General features: G+C 38.0%; 1 protein-coding gene and 1 pseudogene across 2 annotated transcripts in view; one reads left to right on the top strand and one right to left on the bottom strand.

The window, feature by feature from the left end:
- The window catches only part of CHN1 (chimerin 1), a 191620-nt gene that overhangs the window by 1542 nt on the left and 168077 nt on the right, over positions 1-22001 (top strand). The gene's annotated exons all lie outside the window — the stretch shown is intronic.
- On the bottom strand, positions 617-1005 carry LOC105708065 (metallothionein-1A-like; annotated as a pseudogene).

The raw sequence follows: 22001 nt of genomic DNA, 5'->3' as shown, positions 1-22001 counted from the left end.
TAAATTGGGGGTAAAAGCCTCTTTTAAAAGGATTTCTAAATTCTAAATCTTTAACCACTGAGGTGAAGATGAGGAATCGAAAAACATGGAATGTAGCCTGTAGAAAAAAGTATAAGAAATCACCCCCAGCCTTCAAAATGAATAATGTATCTTTAAAATTTAAAAACCCACTTATGGGAAAATAGAATTCAGTTTACAAAATCCAGTTTGTTACAATGTGAACGTTTCTGTGTTATAACACAGAAGCAAAGCACTCTTGAGTGCAGAGGCTATTTTTTAAGTAGTAACAGAGCAGCAGCTGTTTTTAAAAGAGGTTGTACACCACTCATCAGTCATCTGGGATGTCTGTTAAAAATGTAGATTCTTTTGCCCAGAGACATGGGGGAAGGGGATTTTAAAGTAACTCCCTTTGTGATTCTTATGCTTACTCAAGGTTGAACACTACTGTATTAAAGATAAATACTAGGAGATTAGATCAAACCCAATTCAAAATAGCTTTTTGTGTATGTTGAGAGACGTGCCCAAGAGTTAGAAGAAATGGGTTTTATTTTAGATTTTACTACCTTTAACTAGTTGGTCTTAGTCAGAAGTGCCTCATGTCCTTTTCTGTTTACTCTTTTTTTTTTTCAATCAAAATTGTTTTATTGTCATTCACATATTTAATAGAAAAAGAAATGCAGCAAACGGTTCAGGGTTGTATTTTAAAAAATGGAGGTTTGTGCAGGTTGGTCTGTTTACATCTGGGAGCAGAGCTGTCTCCACATCAGGCACAGCAGCTGCACTTCTCCGATGCCCCTTTGCAGATGCAGCCCTAGGCACACTTGGCACAGCTCATGGGGCAGCAGGAGCAGCAGCTCTTCTTGCAGGAGGTGCATTTGCACTCTTTGCACTTGCAGGAGCTGGCGCACGTGCAGGAGCCACCAGTGGCGCAGGAGCAGTTAGGGTCCATTTCGAGTCGCGGTGAGGCTGGAGATCCCAAGCGAGAAGTCAAGAGACTGAGGCACGTGTAAGGCATGGTCCTGTTTACTCTTAATGATCAACTTAGAACAGAAGAGCCATGGAGCAATAAAGTTCTGTGAGATGATAGTGAAAAGAGGTAGACACAAGGACCTAACCAGATCAGTGGGATTTGTCAGAGCTCAGCAGAATAAAGCTTGAGGCTCTCCAGAGTTACCACTGCCAAGGCCCTCTCTTGTGTATCTTGGTTGATTAGTTAGCACAGTCCAGCAGCAGAGTCTAGTCTAGTTATTTGCTTTGTGTTTTACATTTTCTTTCCATTCAGGCTTTTAATAAACTGAAGAAATATCCTTTTTATAGGGAGTTAGTGACTTAGTTTTGAAAATTGGAGCCTCGGCGGGGCATGGTGGCTCACACCTGTAATCCCAGCACTTTGGGAGGCCCAGGTGGGTGGATCACCCGAGGTCAGGAGTTTGAGACCATCCTGGCCAATGTGGCAATACCCTGTCTCTACTACAAATAGAAAAATAAGCCAAGCGTGGTGGCAGGTGCCTGTAATCCCAGCTACTGGGGAGACTGAGGCAGGAGAATTGCTTGAACCTGGGAGGTGGAGGTTACAGTGAGCCGATATTGTGCCATTGCACCCCAGCTTGGACGACAAGAGCAAAACTGTCTCAAAAAAAAAAAATGTGGAGCCTCTAACATTACCTGATTTTGTATTTGTATATATTTAATTTTTTCATTTGTTAAATATATTATAGGAACCTAAATACTTGTTAAATTAAGCTGAATAGTTAAGACTCTCATCTCTTATCCTTACTATTAATCACCTTTGCTGCTTAAAATGGTATTTTTAATGCATATTTGTTTTATTCTGGGATAGAAGAGCCAGGCCCCAATCTTGAATAATTTTACAGTCTCCTTTGGAAATTCAAAATGTGCATTTTTGAAAGTTTAAGGATTTGCACGCATTTTTCTTCACTTTTCAAATGAACTCACATCTCATTATCAGCTTTGATACAGTTTTTAAATCCCCCAATTTCAAAAATTATCCAAATGTATTTCAGACTCTGCTCACTCACCTTGCTCATTTGTTCAGCAGACATCTGTCACAGTATACAAGAGACATGGTCCTGTAGTGGCACTCCAGAATCTTTTTTAGAACTATAGCAAATGCATCTAATTCACTAATTACCTAATTCCATATAGTGAGTGGCACTCAACTATTAACTAATTCCATATAGGCTTTGTGAGAACTTCTTTGGTAGAGAGCACATGTTTTCTAGTAATTACTGGGGAAAAAGGAAAGTCTCAGATCCTTGAATTTGGGAATTTGTAGCTGGTGTACCTGACAAAATGTCCTGATTGACCACACCAATAGAGCCTTAGTTGGCAGAGCTTGGTGAATTAAGCATTCTGCCAGCTCATGCCTTGGCAGGAATCTCTGTCATTTATAGCTTAATGGGGCTGTGGTTTATAGCCCAGACCAACTGATGAGATTGGGAACTTAGTTACCATCCAGCTGGGCTGGCTGAACCTTGAATAATGCCCCTCTATCTGGGTAGAGTCAGCTCTGGCATTGCTGCTCACCCTGCTTGCCCCTTATTTTTCTCTTTGTTCTTGTTACCATTTTGTCGCCATTCTTACTACCATGGATCACTTCTAATACTTATGATTTTGCTTTAATTTTCTCTCGTCTTTCCTCAGATGCTTCTGCCATGGAAACCTTTTCATTATCTCACTTTATTCAGTATCTGTCACTAGCCTGACACACCTACCTGTGGACATCTTTTGGAGCAGTTAAATAGCAATGGCATATTCTTTGTGATGCAGTTAGGAAATTTTCTGATTTCCCATATGAATGTCCTGAAATGAAAGTTTATTTATTTATTTATTTATTTATTTATTTTGAGACAGAGTCTCACTCCATCACCAGGCACTAGGCTGGAGTGCAGTGGCACGACCTCGGCTCACTGGAACCTCCGCCTCCCAGGTTCAAGCAACTCTCCTGCCTCAGCCTCCTGAGTAGCTGGGACTACAGTAAAGTTTATTTTTAAAAAGACAAGTCAACTGAACATTTTCAGTATGCTTTATTTGACTGAAAGCTAATTTTATAGGAAATTCCCACTTGGCTATGCTCTCTGCTGATATTTTTATTTTTCAGTTGTCCAAAGAATCTGAGAAGGTGGCCCAGTGGTGCAAGCTCATCTGCCTTTTTCAGAATATATTCTTTTCAGCTGTCATTTAAATCATCCTTATTTAAATTTTTGGCCATGTTCCTTCTCATACTGGTGTCAAAACTTAATATTTTAGTCAGACATGGTGGCATGTGCCTGTAGTCCCAGCTACTCAGGAGGTTAAAGCAAGAGAATTGCTTGAGTGCAGAAGTTTAAGGCTGTAGTTGGACTATGATCATGCCTGTGAATAGCCACTGTACTTTAGTCTGGACAGTATAGCAAGACTCTGTCTCTAAAAGAGTAAAAATAAAAAATCCCAACTGGGCATGGGTGGCTCACACCTCCCGGCACTTTGAGATGCCGAGGCTGAAGGATCACTTGAGCTCAGGAGTTTGAGACCAGCCTGGGCAACATAGCGATACACTGTCTCAAAAAAAAAAAAAAAAGTCCAGAAGTCCAGGTGCAAGACTCTGTCTCAAAAAAAAAAAAAAAAAAAATTGGGCTGGGTGCGATAGCTCACACTTATAATTCTAGCACTTTGAGAGGCCAAGGTGAGTGATTACTTGAGATGGGGAATTCAAGACCATGGCTAACATGGCAAAACGCTGTCTCTACTAAAAATACAAAAATTAGCTGGGATGGTGGCACTCACTTTTGTAGTTCCAGATACTCAGGAGGTGGAAGCAGGAGAATTGCTTGAACCCCGAGAGGTGGAGGTTGTAATGAGCTGAGATCACACCACTGCACTCTAGCCTGGGCAACCAAGTAAGACTCCATCTCAAAAAAAAAAAAAAAAAAAAAAAAAAATTAGCCAGTGTGGTGATGCATGCTTGTGGTTCTAATATTTTAGCTTTAAAATTTGTCTTTTAATGTGTAGAGAGCTGGTACTATGTAAGAACAAGAAAAGAATTATAGCTGTTACAACTCTGATAGTCCCATCTCACCATCTGTGTACAATGTAAAGGAATGTTGGTGCTGCAGTCTTTTGAGTTGCGTCTGTCTCTGCAGATAACCATACTATAAGGAGCCTAATTTTTGAACATAGAAGATAGTGGTATGTATAATTATACAAATTTGACACATTTGTTAAAAGAAGTTTTAGTTTATTTTAGATTACTTTTCCTCAACCTTTTAAAAAATCCTCCCTCTCCTAGCCTTTTAGGCCTGTTTTCTAATTGTTCTCCCCATGAAAATTAATACCAGAGATATACTATGTATCTGTTTATGGACTGTATATATATCTGCTTTCTGCATCACATAAATACAGTATTTTTTTGACCCCAACTCTCCCCCTCCCCCACTCACTGGGAATACATGTTTCAGACTAATTTAAAGCAATCATAGAATAGTGAGGCAGAAAAATACTGTTTGGTCACGCTTTTATGTTATAGTAATAGTTTTAAAGGAATAACATTAGTGTAATAATTGTAGATTTTTCATAAGATTGTTTTAACCTAGGAATTTACTATCATCTTGAGAGCGGCCGTGATGAAGAGTACCTTGCTGGGGCCGGTAAGGGTATAGCTTTTCTCAGAGTCCCTCTGATAAAGATGAGATCCTTTGCTATGGCCAATTGATGTTTTCTCAGTCTTATAGAAAGTATAAGCATCTTCAGAAGACCTTATTTTTATTTATCTGAAATATGTAAACTGAATGAAATCACAGAACTTTCTGTGCACACTCAATTTAGGACAGACAAGTCCTTGAGCCTGGCCTTGTAACCAAATTACCAGCCATAAGTCATCTTACATATGTGATAAGTCATCTTCATAGAAAATGATTTCTATGAACTTAGATTTTTTTTTTGATCAATATAATCCTACTATCCTTAAAAATAGGACAGGATAAAACTAAGAAAACAGGATACAGTATGACCATATTTACATTGGAAAGTCATATTGAATTAAAAAAGTCTGACAAAGTTACAAATATACATTCCTAATTTGGCTGCTTATTTTTAAAAGAATAGATATTTTGTGAATACACTAAAAACCACTACATACATTTCTTGAATTTTATGGTACATGAATATATCACGTAAATTAATATACATGATATATTAATTTAAAAAACCACCTGAGCTTTAAAAACAAAGATTAAATAGGAGAAAAAAAATGATTTTATATCCAAGAACCTTTAAGAGCTTTTTACATTTTTAGAATTTTTTTTTTTACTTTTCTTCCTCAAAGAACAAAAAATAAAATTAAAAATTGGTAGGTAAAAATGCTCCTACCTGTTTTAACTGGTTGTTTTAAATTTAGAAAAGTAAGCACTTCTTGGAAAGAGCTAATACCCACAGTTGAGAGAATGGGAGAAGGGAAGATGAGTCAGGCCAGCATGTCACCAGCTGCTCAGTGACCTGGCATAGAGCCACCTCATTGGTTTTTATCCAGCTGCACTGAAAGTAGTTCCTTTCTCTTTCCACTCTGACTTTGACCTTTCGATTCCATTGGATTGCATATGTTCCATGGTGTAAGGCAAGCACACAGATGTGTCAGACATATATCTCCTTTAATACATTTTTATGACCACAGACGTGACATTTCAAAAATTGAATGAGTCTTTGAGGCTTTTAAGCTGCAGATTCTTCCTGATTTTTCCCATTTCTGTCATATCTTCATCTCTTAAAGTATGGTTTTTTTTTTTTAAATCTTGTGTCTTTTTTTTTTTTTTTTTTTGAGATGGAGTCTTACTCTATTGCCCAGGCTAGTGTGCAGTGGCATAATCTCAGCTCACTGCAATCTCTGCCTCCCAGGTTCAAGCAATTCTCCTGCCTCAGCCTCCCAAGTAGCTGGGACCACAGGTGTGTGCCACCATGCCTGGCTAATATTTGTATTTTTAGTAGAGACAGGATTTTGCCATGTTGGCCAGGCTGGTCTCAAACACCTGACCTCAGGTGATCCACCCATCTCAGCCTTCCAAAGTGCTGGGATTATAAATGTGGACCACTGTGCCAGGCCCTATTTTGTATCTTTTATACAGAACTTTGCCATTGTTTTCTAATTCTTTAATGGCTGTGAAGTTACTCTGGTAAAGATGATTTTAAGGTTTGAAGTAGTTGGTGCTAGGTCAGACAGGGCAGCAGGTGAGTGATGTAGATGTCCATTTGAGGGATATGGAAACATCTGTTTGACTGAAATATTTTTTCCTGCAGACCTCCCATGGTAAGTGAAATTTATAGTATTATATTAAGCATGATTTTTAGCATGTTACCTATGAGTAATAACATGCTAAATATAGATATATATGTTCTTTTAGCATGAAAGGATTATTTTAATTTTTGGACAGACTGTCTTAAAGTAGTAAAAGCATAGGGCAGGCACTTTGAGGGAATTATACTGTAAAGAGAAAAGAAACTAGTAGAAGTTTTAAAGGGTGGGGCTTTACTAAGGCGGCTTGTAGGAGGTTGATGTAATAAGCAAAACTGTGAAAAAGCAGAGGACATTCACTGTTGGGGGAAGGTATGGGCGATACCATTAAGTGAGAGACGGGTGTAGAAACTAGATGACTACGGTTTCATAATTTGTAGGGATTTGTCTGAAGCTTGGGATGTGTTTTCCTATTCTGTGATTTGTTTATCCTCTATTTGATGAATATTTAGTGAGTGCCTAATATGTGCCAAGTATGTATTCCTTCCTGCCATCAAGGAATTTGTATTTGTAGTGGAGGAAGACAGACAATAAAACATGTATAATGTGCCAGATGGCAAATGCTCTGAGGGTGAGGGGTAAGGGGTTACCTTTCTCACAGTGGGTTGGGGAGGCCTCACAGACAGGTGAATTTTGAGCAGACTTGAAGGAGATAACAAACCAGTCATATGATATGGGGAAATTGCTTCATGGAGCAGGCTTCAAAGCAAGGATGTGCTGGATAGCTTTGAAGAACAGAAGGGCCAGCGCAGCTGTAGCAGAGTCAGCAAGGGAAAGCTGGAGGAGATGAGGAGAGAGGGCAACTGGGGATAGAGAGTACTGGGGACACAGATCCCCTAGGGCCTGTGAGCAATGGTAAAGACTTGAGATTTTACCGAGTGAGATGGGAGGTTCATGGAGGATGGTACTTTCATAGCATGTAGTATAGTGGAAAGAGCTTGGATTTGGTGGTAAGAGAGCTATGTGTAATCCTTTCTCTGCAAAGGGTCAGCTATATGTTCTAGTCTCAATTCTTTATATGTAAACAGGGGCTATTCCCTTATCCCATCCGTGCAGGAATAAATGAAATTATGTATATAAGGTTCTTAGCACAGTGGTTGAAGATGCATAGTAGCTAATATTGTCACCAATATTGTTATTGTAAATATTAACAAAGATTGAAGATACCGGAACAATTTTTCCATTTAACATGTCTGTTGACCCACTTGAAAAAATGATTCTGTAATATTTCTACTTTGTGTGTGTGGCTGAATAAGCACCATGCCCCATTGTAGACCTGGTTCAGAGGGCTTACAGTGAAGATCAAGTAGATTTCTTTGATAGTGCTGGCCACTATGATACTTTCTGTTACTCTCTGAAAGTGTAAAAAGTACACTGTTCAACAGGCAATGCTTGCTTCTCCTTTGGGAGGTAACCCAGACTATACGGTAGTCTCCCCTTATCCTCAGCGGATGCATTCCCAGAGCCTCAGTGGATGCCTGGAATTGAATACTACAGAACCCTGTTGTCTTCCATGTTTTTTCCTATACAGACGTAGTGATGGTAAAATTTTAATTTATAAATTAGGCACAGTAAGAGATTAACAATAACTAATAACAAAATAGGACAATTACAATAATATGCCAGAATCACTGCTCTTGTACTTTGGGGCCGTTGTTAAGTAAAATAAGGGTTGCTTGAATGTAAGCTCCGTGATACTGCTGAAATGGCTACTAAGTGACTTACAGGCAGGTAGTGTCTACAGCGTGGATATGCTGGACGAAGGAATTACTCACATCTTTGGCAGCAGGGGTCCCCAACCCCTGGGCCATGGACTGGTGCTGGTTGGTGGCCTTTTAGGCACTGGGCCACACAGCAGGAGGTGAGCAGCAGGCGAGTGAGCATTACCACTGCGTTCCAGCCCCTGTCAGATCAGTGGTGGCATTAGATTCTCATCGGAGCATGAACCCTATTGTGAACTGCATATGTGAGGGATCTAGGTTGCAGACTCCTTATGAGAATCTAATGCCTGATGATCTGAGGTGGAACAGTTTCATCCCAAAACTATCCCTCTGCATGCCCCATCCCCTCACTGTCCATGGAAAAATTGTCCTCAGTTTTTGAAACCAGAACAGGTCACTGGTGCCAAAAAGGTTGGGGACTGCTGCTTGGTGGGATGCAGCTGTGTAGTATAAGATTTTGTCACGCTATTTAGAATAGCTTGCAATGTAAAAACTTGTGAATTGTTTATTTTCTGGAGTTGTTCATTTAATATTTTCAGATTGCAGTTGACTGTGCTTAACTGAAACCATGAGAAGTGAAACTTTGGGATAAGGATTTCTGTAATCAGTTATAGCCCTGCCCTTATGATACTTAAAATATATCAAGGACTGTAAACTCAATGTTTGGCACATAGTAGGTACTCAATCTAAGTTAAGTGAATAAATGAGAAAAAAAAACAATAAATATATAACAATACTATCACTGCATATATGTAACTTGTGAATAACCTTTAATCAATTTAAACATTTACTTTTATGTTTCCTCCTCCTTTATTATTTTACATTATCCTTGCTTATTATGTGAGAATCTGTAATTGGAAACTTAAACCTGCCTCTTAGAAATTGGTTAGTTTAACAATTTACTTCCCTACTTAAAATCCTCCAGTGGTTTCTTGTCACCATTAAGTCCAAATTCCCTAGCTTGTATATAAGACTATCAAGATAGAACCTTTGGTTACCTGTCTGGCTTCATCTCTCACTGTCTCCTGCTTAGAGACTGTGCTTCAGCCATACTGAACTACTTTCCAGAAAAAATTTTACTGAATGAGCCTTTGGCACCATCATGTATATTTTCTTTGCCCTCACCTCTACATGTCTTGCAAAACTCAACTTGAATAATCACCTCTTCTACCTGGCCTTCCTTTGTGAGTTACCCCTTTTTGCATCCACAGTGCCATATACTACACATCTCTGCCCTAGCACTTATTATGTGGTGATGTAATAGTTTATAGTTTCCCGTCTCCCCATTGGATGAAGTTCCCTAATGGGCAAGCTATAGGTTTTTTTCTTTGTATATTTAACAACCGCTGCAGTGTCTGCTGCATACCAGCTAGTCTGTAAATGTTGGATGTTATGAGTCTACTGTATTTATTAAATTTGGGAGTTAATTGTAAGACCCAGATCAATATGTCATGGACCCACTGTTTTCCTTTCATCATTTTCTGTGCATTTTAAAAAATTCAGTAAATGTGTCATTCTGTCATCCCTTGGTTCTGTATTCTAGTATGGATTCCTCAACTGTAAGCTCAGAAAAGCTTGCATAAAATAGAAATCTCTCTGGATCAGATTCTGTGAGGTTTAACAATAATATTACTAACCACCAGCAGATGTTTCTAAATTATTTGGCATAATTAGATAACAAATTCCACTTCATTAAACTATTGTTCATTTTCATTTCAATAGTACAAAGGGATTGTACATAAATTAGCTTGGTTTGTTCATGTTTTACTCTCTCAGTAGGGAACATAATCAAATTGAATAGGAATTCGGTATGAAAATGACTAATTTAACCTTGTAGAGGTCTGAAAATAAAAACAACATAGTCTTTCATTAATTTGTGTGCTACATGAACATTCCTATTAGTTTCCATATGGTTGTGAGAAGAGCAGATATAAACAACAGTTTAAACATTAATATTTTTAAATGGATTAAAAGACCTTTTATTTCTGTTATTAATGCCTCTTGTTTTTCTAGGAAGAATTTGAGGCGATGTACAAAAAGATCCAGTGCAAGAAGATTGAAACAATAATCATGGGAATTGGTTTTTTTGTATCTTAGTTTCTTCTCTCCCTTGGGTTGTTTCCCTCTGATTGTAGCAACGATTTGCCATTCCATATGGTAAAGCCTTTCCTTAACTTTGGTACCCTCTCAAACACTGTCAAGTGTTTTTTTGGGGCTCCTCCCATTACCAAGGATTTATTGAAAGAGGAGTCTCTGTATGCCCCCCTTTTACTTTCTGCATGCCTGCTTATATCTGTTTTCATCTCTTCCCAGCCACAGTGCCATGGAGAATAATTAGTTTTTAGGTGTTTGTGAATGTCATTCATCTCTAGTGAAAAAGAGAGATTGACAACTGTTAAAGAAAAAATTATTCTAATACTTGTTAAAACAGCAAAGAAGATTGTATTTAAGATGATCATGATAGGTGTCAAGACTATTGTCATAGGGGAAAGAGATTGGTCTCAATTCCGAATACAACAAGAACAAGCAGAAATTTATAACCATGGAGCAGGTTGTGGGTGGTTGATGGACAGTTACTAAGAGGGGACATCAAGGGTAGGAGGACTTATTGCTGAACTGACATAACAGGATTCTTATTGAGGGCATGCCAGTGTGATCAGATATCAAGAGTAGGGGGAAAAGGAATTCCATTAGCTAGTGAGTGATTGGAGCCAGGTGTGATGGCTCACACCTGTAATTGCAGCAGTTTGGGAGGCTGAAGCAGGAGGATTGCTTGAGGCCAGGAGTTCAAGACCAGCCTGAGGAACATAGTCAGACCCTCATCTCTACAAAAAAGAAAAAATTAGCTGGCATGGTGGCACGCACCTGTAGTTCCAGCTATTCAGGGAGGCTGAGGCTGGAGGATTGCTTGAGCCCAGGCATTTGTGCCCAGGCTTCAGTGAGCACTCCAGCCTGGGTGACAGAGTCAGACTCTGTCTCCTTAAAAAAAAGAGTGATTAGATACCAAAAGTGGAGGATTTCTCTCTAAACTGACTTAGCAGGCTTCTTGGTAAAACTGGCTATGCAGGCCTGGTGGGACCTGGGCCAAGGTGGTTGAGAAGAGGGCCTAGGAGAAGCCTGACTAAAGTTTGGTCAAGGACAGCATCTTGTCACAAGTGTCACCTTATATTTGCTTCTAATCAGCTGGAAGTGCTTTATCCATTAAGAGCCAGTCTCCAGTGGCTTGTTTTAATATTTATTCTTTCTGCACTATTTCATGTCTTTGCTTATATCTTTCTTCTTAAAGCTTTTTTTCTTTGTCTTTTAAGACATTTGGTTCCGCTGCTATTCCTTTTCCTCCCTTTCCTGTTCTTCGGTTTGTTCTGTTTCATCCTCTCTATGTCTGTGCTTTTCAAGAACTGACCTTCTTTTCTCATTTGGAAGCATGTATGAGCACTTCCAAATGAGAAAGAACACTGTGTGGATGATTCTCAAGTATTTATCTCCAGCCTGTCCTTCCATACACTTTACATCTCTGTCTGGATTTCCTACAGACACTTCAGACTCTACATGTTCCAGACCCACCTTCTTAGTGTTTATTCTTCCATTCTCTTTTTCCTCGCCTCTGATACCCAACCAGCTGCTAACTCTCGCAGATTGGTCTTTGGGTGGTTTTCATAGCTCGCTCTTTCTCTGTATTACAACTCTATGGCTCTGCCTTTCCTTTTATTTTTTCCTTCCTTTTTTAGACGTAATCTCGCTCTGTCGCCCAGGCTAGAATACAATGGCGTGATTTCTGCTCACTGCAACCTCCCACTTCCCAGGTTCAAGAGATTCTCCTGCCTCAGCCTCCTGGGTAGCTGGGATTACAGGCATGCACCACCACACCCAGCTAATTTTTGTATTTTTAGTAGAGACGAGTTTCACCAGATTGGCCACGCTTGTCTCAAACTCCTGACCTCAGGTGATCTGCCCACCTCAGCCTCCCAAAGTGCTGGGATTACAGGCGTGAGCTACCATGCCTGACTACCTTTTCTTTTAGTACTGCAACCTCTTCCTCTGCCCTCTGCCACCCGTCGAAAGAAGTCCCTTCATGTTCTGAATTCTGCATCATTTTATCTGTGAATCTCTCATGACATTTGTGGATGCATTCCTTTCATAATAGTTATGTATCTTATTTTTGTCATCTTTTCTAGACTGACAGTTTCTCTAAAGTAAGATTCATTTCTTTCTCATTTCTGTATTCCTCACAGTACTTAGTACAGTGCTTCACACATAGCAGGTGCTCAAAAATATTTGTTAAATGAATAAAATAGCTCCCCTAAACCATGATACTCATGTAGTTTAACAATTTGCAGGGTAGAAATGTAAAGCATTTTAAAAGTTATTCTATTGCTTTTATAATACTTTAATCAAGTTATCAACAGTTAACATTTCCAGATCTCTCATACATTGTTTTTGTTGACTAATTATCTTATTTCCAGCCTTTAACACAAAAAATACATGTATCCCTGCAGTATCGTTACATGTCAAGGGCAGGTATATTACTTACTCTGGGATTGGTTCCTTTTGCTAGCTTAACTTTTTTCAAAAGTTTCCCTTTGAAATTGCAGTTACATTTATACTGTGTTACATTTAATAAAAACCTCTTTATCCTTCTTTTAACTTTCAAGCCAGAGGAAAGGGACTCTAAACGGTATCTGCAAACACAGGGCTTGTTACAATCCAGGTTAATTTTTTGGCCCCTTTAATGTTGTTATGTGTCCAGTAGTCAACTGGAAACAAACCTTCTGGAGGGACCATGCTAAAGGTAAGAAAAATGATGGGTGCTTCTGCTTTGAGAGCTGTTTTCTGTTCTTTTAGACTTTTCTAGGCTGTTAGCAAGGAGTTGGTGAAGGGAAGCCCTTCTTTGTTCAAGTCTCCCTTTCAGACCCTGGTGGGTTAGCCGGGTTCATGGGACGTTTTCAGATTAGACCTCCACTTAAAAACTAGCTTGTAAGTGTTTTGAAAGTTGCTGAATAGAGGTCACTAAGTAGTAGACCAGAAAGCTCACACTAATGATTGTTTTACAGAATGATCCTTAAAAAAGATGAAGTCAGTGGTTTATAGGACATTTCACTTATTGCTTATTGTAATAGTTAAGTGTGAAAAAAATGTTTTGAGGAAATTGGCTGTGCTACTCCTGTTTTTCCTGTAAGATGATTTTTGCCTATTAAGTCTTTGGATGGTATTTGTTACAATTCTGAGATTTAGATATCAGATTTGGATGTTATAATGATGCTCATTATATATGTGTACAGAATATGTAATTAAAGATGAGTGCCATAAAAAAAGCAATTCATGTTTCTTGTATCATGATGTTTAAAAGCTAACGAGAGATTTTAAAGTTCTTATATGTTCCTGGAATGAGAAATTCTTCTCTGGGCATGTCACTTCATTTATTTAGTTGAAGTTAAAAGAATAGATTATTTCAAAAGGGCAGGAAAAGGAACAAGATGGATTAATAATACAGTGGTAAAAAGAAAGGGGGCGATAGACATCGCCACACCGTACAGAGATTTGCAGAGTACTTAAAGGGTTGTCATCCTGAGTTTTCCAGACAGATGGCTCTGCAGTTCTCTGGAGAACTACAAGCGTCTTTCTTGCAGGGGCGGGACAGAGTGGCGGGGATTGGAGTGCTGGGGATGGGGGAGGATCTGCTGTTCCTAGGTCTTTCCAGACCGAGGAGCTCTTGCTTTCTGTTTTAGTGTTTATTTCTTCCACTCTCCCTTCTCCCTCACTCTCCGTCTCCCCTCTACCTCTCACGCACGCTCGCGCACTTTCTCTCTCTCTCTGTCACACACACCACCACCACCACCGCACCACACTCTCTCTGTCACACACACACACACACACCCCACCACCACCACCACCACACCACACAGCAAGTGTGCCAATGTCAGGAGCAATGGGAAGGAAGGAACAGTGATTGAACACACAGATCCTAGAACTTGTTCATTTGGGGTGAGATCTCATTCAGCTCAAGATGCCTTCTTATGTCACTTTTCTAATCAGAGCTTTTCTTCTTTTCCCTTTATTCAAGTATAATAATTGATACTTGGGAAAACAGGCATTTGACAATTTTTAAACTATTTTTTGAAGTAATTTTTAGTTAAAGGTTGATCAGAATCTTAATAGAAAAAGTCCAGTGTTTTCAGGACTTATCTGTACCAGGGGAAAAGGAATATTGATATATGTTATTTATATTAATATTAGATAATTTATAAAAGATCTGTCTCAATATAGTTTTTTTTTTCATTAGTAAGAGTACATTTAAGATAAACATGCAACTTTTTTTTTGAGACAGGGTCTCGCTATGTTGCCCAGGCTGGAGTGCTGTGATGTGATCACTGCTCACTGCAGCCTTGACCTCCTGGGCTCAGGTGATCCTCCCACTTCAGCCTCCCAAGTAGGTGAGACCACAGGTATGTGCCATCATGCCCAGCTAATTTTTAAATTATTTGTAGAGACAGGGTCTCCCTTTGTTGCCCAGGCTGGTCTCAAAGTTCTGGGCTCAAGCGATCCTTCCCACCTTGGGAGGATCCTTCAAAGTGTAATCCTTCAAAGTGCTAGGATTACAGGCATGATCCATCGTGCCCAGCCTAATATGCAACTTTAATATGCTGCTCACTATGTGTTTTCAGCTGTCAATTATCAGATGGCAAGTCACACTATTTAAAAGTTGACATATTTGTTTATCTTTTTTTTTGAGACATGGTTTCGCTCTCGTTGCCCAGGCTGGAGTGCAGTGGCTCAATCTTGGCTCACTGCAACTTCCGCCTTATGGTTTCAAACAATTCTCCTGCCTCAGCCTCTCAAGTAGCTGGGATTACAGGTGCCCGCCACCACGCCTGGCTAATTTTTAGTAGAGATGAGGTTTCACCGTGTTGGCCAGGCTAGTTTCAAATTCCTGACTTTGTGATCTGCCCACCTCAACCTCCCAAAGTGCTGGGATTACAGGTGTGAGCTGCTGAGCCCAGCCTTGTTTATCTTTTATTTTAAAATTTAAACAGGTTATGGTAATAAACTACATAGTTTATAGGACTTTTAGCAGATTGAGAGATCAAGACTTTATGATAGATTAATTTCACTATGATTTTTGGAAAAAAATGCAGCAGCTTTTAATAATAAATACCATTAAATAGTACTTTTTCTGACTTATTATTTTAATGCAGATGTAGAAATGGTCCTGTGAACTGAAATGAAGTCTGCCATTTTAAACCCTTGTGTTCTGTCTCTCAAGTCTGTTTCCCTAAATTATAGCAATATAAAACTTTTTTCTAATTATAAAAATTATTTATTATTGGCCGGGTGCGGTGGCTCACGCCTGTAATCCCAACACTTTGGGAGGCCGAGGTGGGTGGATCACAAGGTCAAGAGATTGAGACCATCCTGGCCAACATGGTGAAACCCCATCTCTACTAAAAATGCAAAAATTAGCCAGGCGTGGTGGCACGTGCCTGTGGTCCCAGCTACTCTGGAGGCTGAGGTGGAAGAATTGCTTGAACCCAGGAGGTGGAGGTTGCAGTGAGCCGAGATTGCACCACTGCACTCCAGCCTGGCAACAGAGCAAGACTCCGTATCAAAAAAAATATAAAAAATAAATAAATAATTTATTGTTAATGCTGAGATATTAAACTGAGATGAACTGGTATACTTAATACTGTATTTATCATCACTTTACATACTGTCTGTTTTCTGAAGAGCTCAAACCAGTGATGAGTTTAATAGGCTCATTTTATTTTCCAGTGCTTTATTATAAGAAGATTCATAGCCACTGAGAAAGCTGCCGTAGAATATTATCTGTCAGATTGTCTCAAGGCAACTAAATATATTGTTATGTTGTAAATCACTTATAAAGCACTAAGCACAAAAATTAGCAATATTTGCAAAACAGTACACTCTTTGCTAATTTTATTAAAACAGAGGTAGGAAGTTGTAGACAATTAAAAATGCCACCAAATCTTAAGCCAACTTAGACTTGGCCAAAATGTTCACCTATTTTTTTCCCAAATATTTGGTCTTTTTTTTCTTCCCATGAAGAAAATGTCAAACTGTAACACAAATCTCAGTTCTACCAACCAGACGTAGGCAAAGCAGAAAGCCCTCTCAAAGTTTTACATTTCAAAGCATAAATTTTAAAAGGTAAATACTGTATAAACCTAAGTGTTGCTACATCATCAGCCGGTAGCAGACTTAGGATTAAGCACCATTAAGAACATTGGCGAAGAATCCTCAAGTAGTTATTATTGCATGACATCATAGGACATGATCTTGGATGCCCTGTGTGTCCGTGCAAAAAAAAGAATACCAGGAAAAACAACACTGAAGAAAAAATTAGGGAAGTTAGAAAGAAAAAAATATAAACCAGGACCGCAATTCAGATGTTCACAGTGGGCAGACAGGTACCATAGACAATAGGGAATGCTGAGAAATTTTCTGATTTTAAATGTTGGTAATTTGGGCCTTTAGAAAAGCACTGTGTGGGCCAAAGAAAATGCTTCAGCAAGGTGACTCCGGACCACTAGTTGGTGACTTTTCACTTGTAAACTCAATATTGTGGAAATGGGAACCTTGACTGACCTGGTACGAATCTTCGATGAGCCAGCTAGGGAGGACAAGATGATGCTAAAGATGATGGCTGAGTTGAATTGAGGAGAGAGGTAGGGAAACCAGTGACTTGAAGATTTCTGCAGTTGAGATATTGGAAGGGTCTGGAGAAGACTGTTGACAATGCATTGTATTTTGTGCTTTCTTCCGTGTTAATTGTACCTTTTGAATAGAGACATATTCTCATTATTCAAGGAGGACTACATATTTATCAAACATGTCTTTCACCTACTTTTGTTTGTTGTCACTTTTTGTGGCCCAATTTTACTCATACTCGGAAAGTCTTATTATGTACTAGCTTGTTAGTGATCTTTAGCATGTGAAAATTTTGGAGGTTTTCTTTGGGGTCTTTCTCAGTTTAGACCATCCTCATAATAATTAAAACTCACATCTCCCTCTCCCTCATTCTGGATAAAGTAAAACTGACTGTCGATAACCAGCTCTAAGAAAACACATCTATATAAAATTGCCATCATTTAAATATTTAGTCTTAGCAGTTATTTAAAATTGTCTCTCTTCAACCTAAAAAGTGAAATAAAAGCAGTTTCTCCTTACCTCTGTAAAAGAGTATTATGACCAAGAGGCAGTAATATAATTTGAGTTTTCTATGTATATGGCAGTGCCATGTAAATGTAGAATGTGAATACTTCCTCTTTCATGCTATGTGAAATAATAAAACGATACTAGAGTTGACCCTTGAACATCGTAGTTAGGAGTGCAGATATCATCCCCCACTCCCCACCTAGTCAGTCAAAACTCAACATGTAATTTTTGACTTCCCTAAAACTTGACTACTAATAGCCTACTGGCGACTAGAAGTCTTACCAATAACATAAACAGTTGATTAACACATATTTTGTGTTATATGTATTATATACTGTATTCTTGCAATAAAGTAAGCTGGAGAAAAAATGTTATTAAGAAAATCATAAAATCATAAGGAAAAGATATTTGCTGAAAATATGTGGATCATCATAAATCTTTGTCTTCATGTTGAGTAGGCTGAAGAAGAAGAGGGGTCGTGGTCTTATTGTCTTAGGGGTAGCAGAAGTGCAAGAAAATCTGTTTATAATTAAACCCACATGGTTCAAACCCTTGTTTAAGGGTCAGTGGTGTTTCTAAAGTCTAAAGAGAATCATGAACATTGTGACACTGGAGTATTTTCTTTCCTATTAGTCTTGTGTTTGTTTTTTCGTCTTTATGTACTATGTATCCTTAACCTGTAAACTTTTGGTTATTAGACATACACACATGGTAGATCTATGGATGTGTCTATTCATTAGTTCCACTATATTTAGAATTCTTGAAAGCTTTCTTGGTATAGTTTTTATGAAAAACAAAGGATCCTTTTTTTTTTCCAAGGTGTATTCTATAGCCGTGTTTTTTGTTTGTTTGTTTTTGTTTTTTTTTTTTGAGACGGAGTTTCGCTCTTGTTACCCAGGCTGGAGTGCAATGGCGCGATCTCGGCTCACCGCAACCTCCGCCTCCTAGGTTCAGGCAATTCTCCTGCCTCAGCCTCCCGAGTAGCTGGGATTACAGGCACGCGCCACCACGCCCAGCTAATTTTTGTGTTTTTAGTATAGACAGGGTTTCACTTTGTTGACCAAGGTGGTCTCGATCTCTTGACCTCGTGATCCACCCGCCTCGGCCTCCCAAAGTGCTGGGATTATAGGCGTAAGCCACCACGCCCGGCCCGTGTTTGTTATATTACAAAATTCGGAGACTAATTCCAACTCCTCTACTGAGTAGGTGCTTTTTAAATTTCTTTGGTATATCAGATTCTCAAGCTTCATTGCAATGTGTATGTCTCTGGCATAACTCCTGAAGCTAATGTAGGGATCCAGTGTGATGATTTGGCTATACATATTTCACATGATTTAGAATAATCTTATCTCAAAGCCACAATTACAGTTCATTAGGGTTATTGATGTTTGGACCCTGGAAAATGAACCTTTTAATTTAAATTAAAGTAACATTTTGATTATTGGGCATATTGTATTGAACTTTTATCATGATTTGCTTTTGGAATTGTTCGAATGACTAGAGTGAAACATTTTCCAGCGAGTCCACAAGATGGCACTTGCTAACCTGTTTCCTCTGTTTTTCCTTAACTTACAGAAATGCAGCAAAATTTAACATCTAAATATTTATGCCCTTAAAATGCTAAAGTTTAGATAGATTTCCAGAAGCTTTAGTCACGACTCCCTGAATTTGATGAGCTTCAATTTAACATTTTATACGGTGTTCATTTCTAATAATAGCAGCCAAAATCCTTTGTTGAAGATCTGTAAAACATACTGGGTTCTGTAGAATACAAAGGGCTGCCTGCATTCACTATGTTTGCCTTTACTTTTAAAAGAATGTATATGATTTATGAGACTTGTAGTCTATATGCCTCATTTCTAGACATCTTAAAATATGGACATTTATTAGAACAATGGGCATTAGTAATTGTTCTAAAGTAATTGTGGTTTTCTATTTAAAACTAAGATGAAGTAGTTGGAATATACTATGGAATTTTTAATTATGAATGAAATTTAATAAGTGGAATGGTAATGAAGGACAGCAGGAATCTACCCAATCACAGTGTTAATTAAATTAGGCTTCCTTTTTACTCTTGTATATTTAAAAATTAATACTTACATGTTTACTGTTTACATTAGCATTGTCATTAGGGAAGGGGAATGATGTTGAAATTATGTTGAGGTTGGTAGGGAAGTTTTATATTGTTTATTGCTTTTTGAAATCCTATCAATAATTTCAATGGAAAGAGCTGCATGTTCATAGAAGACTAAGACAGTGAAGTATATCAAGTAAAATCTAGAGCAAATTTGGCTTAGGTCTGTAGTGTTCTGATTTTTCTCAGCCTCATCATAAAAATCATCAAACAAATAGAATCAAAGGCATATCATAGAATTTAAAAAGCCCAACGAACTTTCTCTTAAAAACTAAGACTTGCAAAAATCTAAATTTAAGCTTATAACATATTTTAGAGAGTTGTGAAAGCACTCATTTTTTTCATCATTCTTATGAAGGTTTGTGAAGAAAGAATCTATTACATATGAAGAAAGAATCATTACAGATTTCTTTTTAAAAACAATTTTGTATGTACTGGCTGCTAAGCTTGCATAATGAATATGTTCTGTGAGAAGGCTGCACATTGAAGCTATTCCTTTGTTAGCTTGCCTTTTCCTCTATCAAGCGTTTAGTGTTCAGTTTCAGGTTACCATCATTTACATCATACTATTTTGCACAAGATCTCTTTTTAAAAGCTTATATAACAGGGCCGGGCGTGGTGGCTCATGCCTGTTATTCCAGCATTTGGGAGGCCTAGGCAGGCAGATGACAAGGTCAAGAGATCAAGATCATCCTGGCTAACATGGTGAAACTCTGTCTGTACTAAAAATACAAAAATTAGATGGGCGTGGTGCATGTGCCTGTGTCCCAGCTACTCGATAGGCTAAGACAGGAGAATCGCTTCAACCCGGGAGGTGGAGGTTGCAGTGAGCCAAGATTGTGCCACTGCACTCCAGCCTGGCAACAAAGCTAGACTCTGTCTCAAAAATAAATAAACAAATACATACATACATATAAAAGCTTATAAAACACGAAATCTCTTTAAAGTTCAGTAATTTACGTTGAATTTAAGCTAAATCAACTTTGGAACTAAGGAACTTTTGAGAAACATGGATCAGAGAGTATTATATATGGGAGCAGATATAAGGGATACTCATAGCACACAGGGCAGATTCATCCACTGACATCTTTGAAATATCTTATTTTAAAAGTGGTTTTTTTCCCTCGTAGATAAAATGAAGATTGAGCTTTCAAATGTGCCTACTTCTAGTTATTTTTTTTCAGAATTGAATTCTAAGAAACTTCTGGAAAAAAAAAAAAACAAAAAAAAACTTCTTCCTTCTAGCAGTAGGTATTCTCTTTTTTTTCTGTGTGTTTAGATTTATAGTCCATATTTGAGACCAAGTTAAAATTAAATAGCTCAAACTGACTTTTGTTCTTTCTGGGTATTTCTCATCATCTCTTGTGAAAATGTAGACATGTATGGGTGTGGGACCTCCCTGGGTTGTTTTGGCCCATGGCAAGCACTGTTTAAGATAATTATTGCATCCCCCTCACACTTAGTCTAGCAAAACTACTGATGTTACACTAAACTGTGGAACTGTAAGGAGTCATGCTCATTTATTCCTAAAGGATTACAAAATTTTTTTAAAAAACAAAAATGCAACATACATATAAAATATACAATACATGAGTGTATTTAAGTAAAATATACAAATAACTAAAAAAGTAAAATACAGCAATCATAAACTCCATGAATTATTTCAAACTGAACACATCTATGTAAGTACTACTCCAGTCAAAAGACATGACATTACCAGCCTAGGCTCCCTCGAAAGCTCTCTCAGTTACCACTCCCTTCTGCCTCTCCAAAGTTTATCACTGTCCTGACATCTAACACTGTAAGTTAGTTTTGCCTGTGTGTTTTTTTAATGTCTTCTTTTTTCTCTTTGGTGGTGGTTATAAAATGTTTTTTGTAATACTAGAGTCTTTATTAGAATTCAGTTTAAACAAGTGAAATGCTTCTGAATCTCATTGGCGGGGGAAAGGAGGGAGTCAGTACATGTGAGGGAAAACTGTTTTAAAATGTTTTAAATTTTAAATTAAAAAAAGAACACAATATTTCTTGATATATAGCTGTTTATTTTAAATTACTGAAAGGTATTAATAGCAGCTAAACCTATGTGCTCCTGCTTAAAGAAAAAGTGACTCACAGCAACCTAACCTTACACTAGTTTTGATACTTACTAGCAAAGGCGAAAGAGAGTGAATGGATGGGGTTAGGGATTACTGGCAGACATTTCTGGGTCACAAACTGATATAGCCAGAACTGTGGAATTTCTCTGAATTAAATGTTTTATGTTAAAAATTAGCGTGAATTTGATATTCTACTTCACAGTTTGTCTACTTTTAATAGGGTATTTCATATCAGGAAAAAAATATTTACAATTGCTTTCCTAAATTAATGGACAAAATGCTGATGAACTGTTACTTATGGAAAACTACATTGAATTAAAAAGTATTTGGACTTGTGTAAATCTGTTAACACAAATTAGAAGAATTTATTTTATTGCTTTGTGATATTTGTTCAGGCAGTTGTCATGAGGGATGATGAATAGCTCAAGTGTTTTCATCTTTAGTTAGTAGGAGTTCAATAGATGTTTCATCTGCTGAGAAGTTAAATTGCTTTGTCATATGGGAAATAAAATTAGCATATTTTACTATGTCAAAAAATTTGTTAAAGGAATGTTTTCAGTGACAAAAGATAACGGTTCTGTGATGATAACAGTAGC

Source organism: Aotus nancymaae, unplaced genomic scaffold (genome assembly GCF_030222135.1).
Source record: "Aotus nancymaae isolate 86718 unplaced genomic scaffold, 86718_ANA_hifiasm-v0.15.2.pri h1tg000008l, whole genome shotgun sequence".
Lineage (NCBI taxonomy): Eukaryota > Metazoa > Chordata > Mammalia > Primates > Aotidae > Aotus > Aotus nancymaae.
This window is presented reverse-complemented; position numbering and strand designations above follow the sequence as displayed.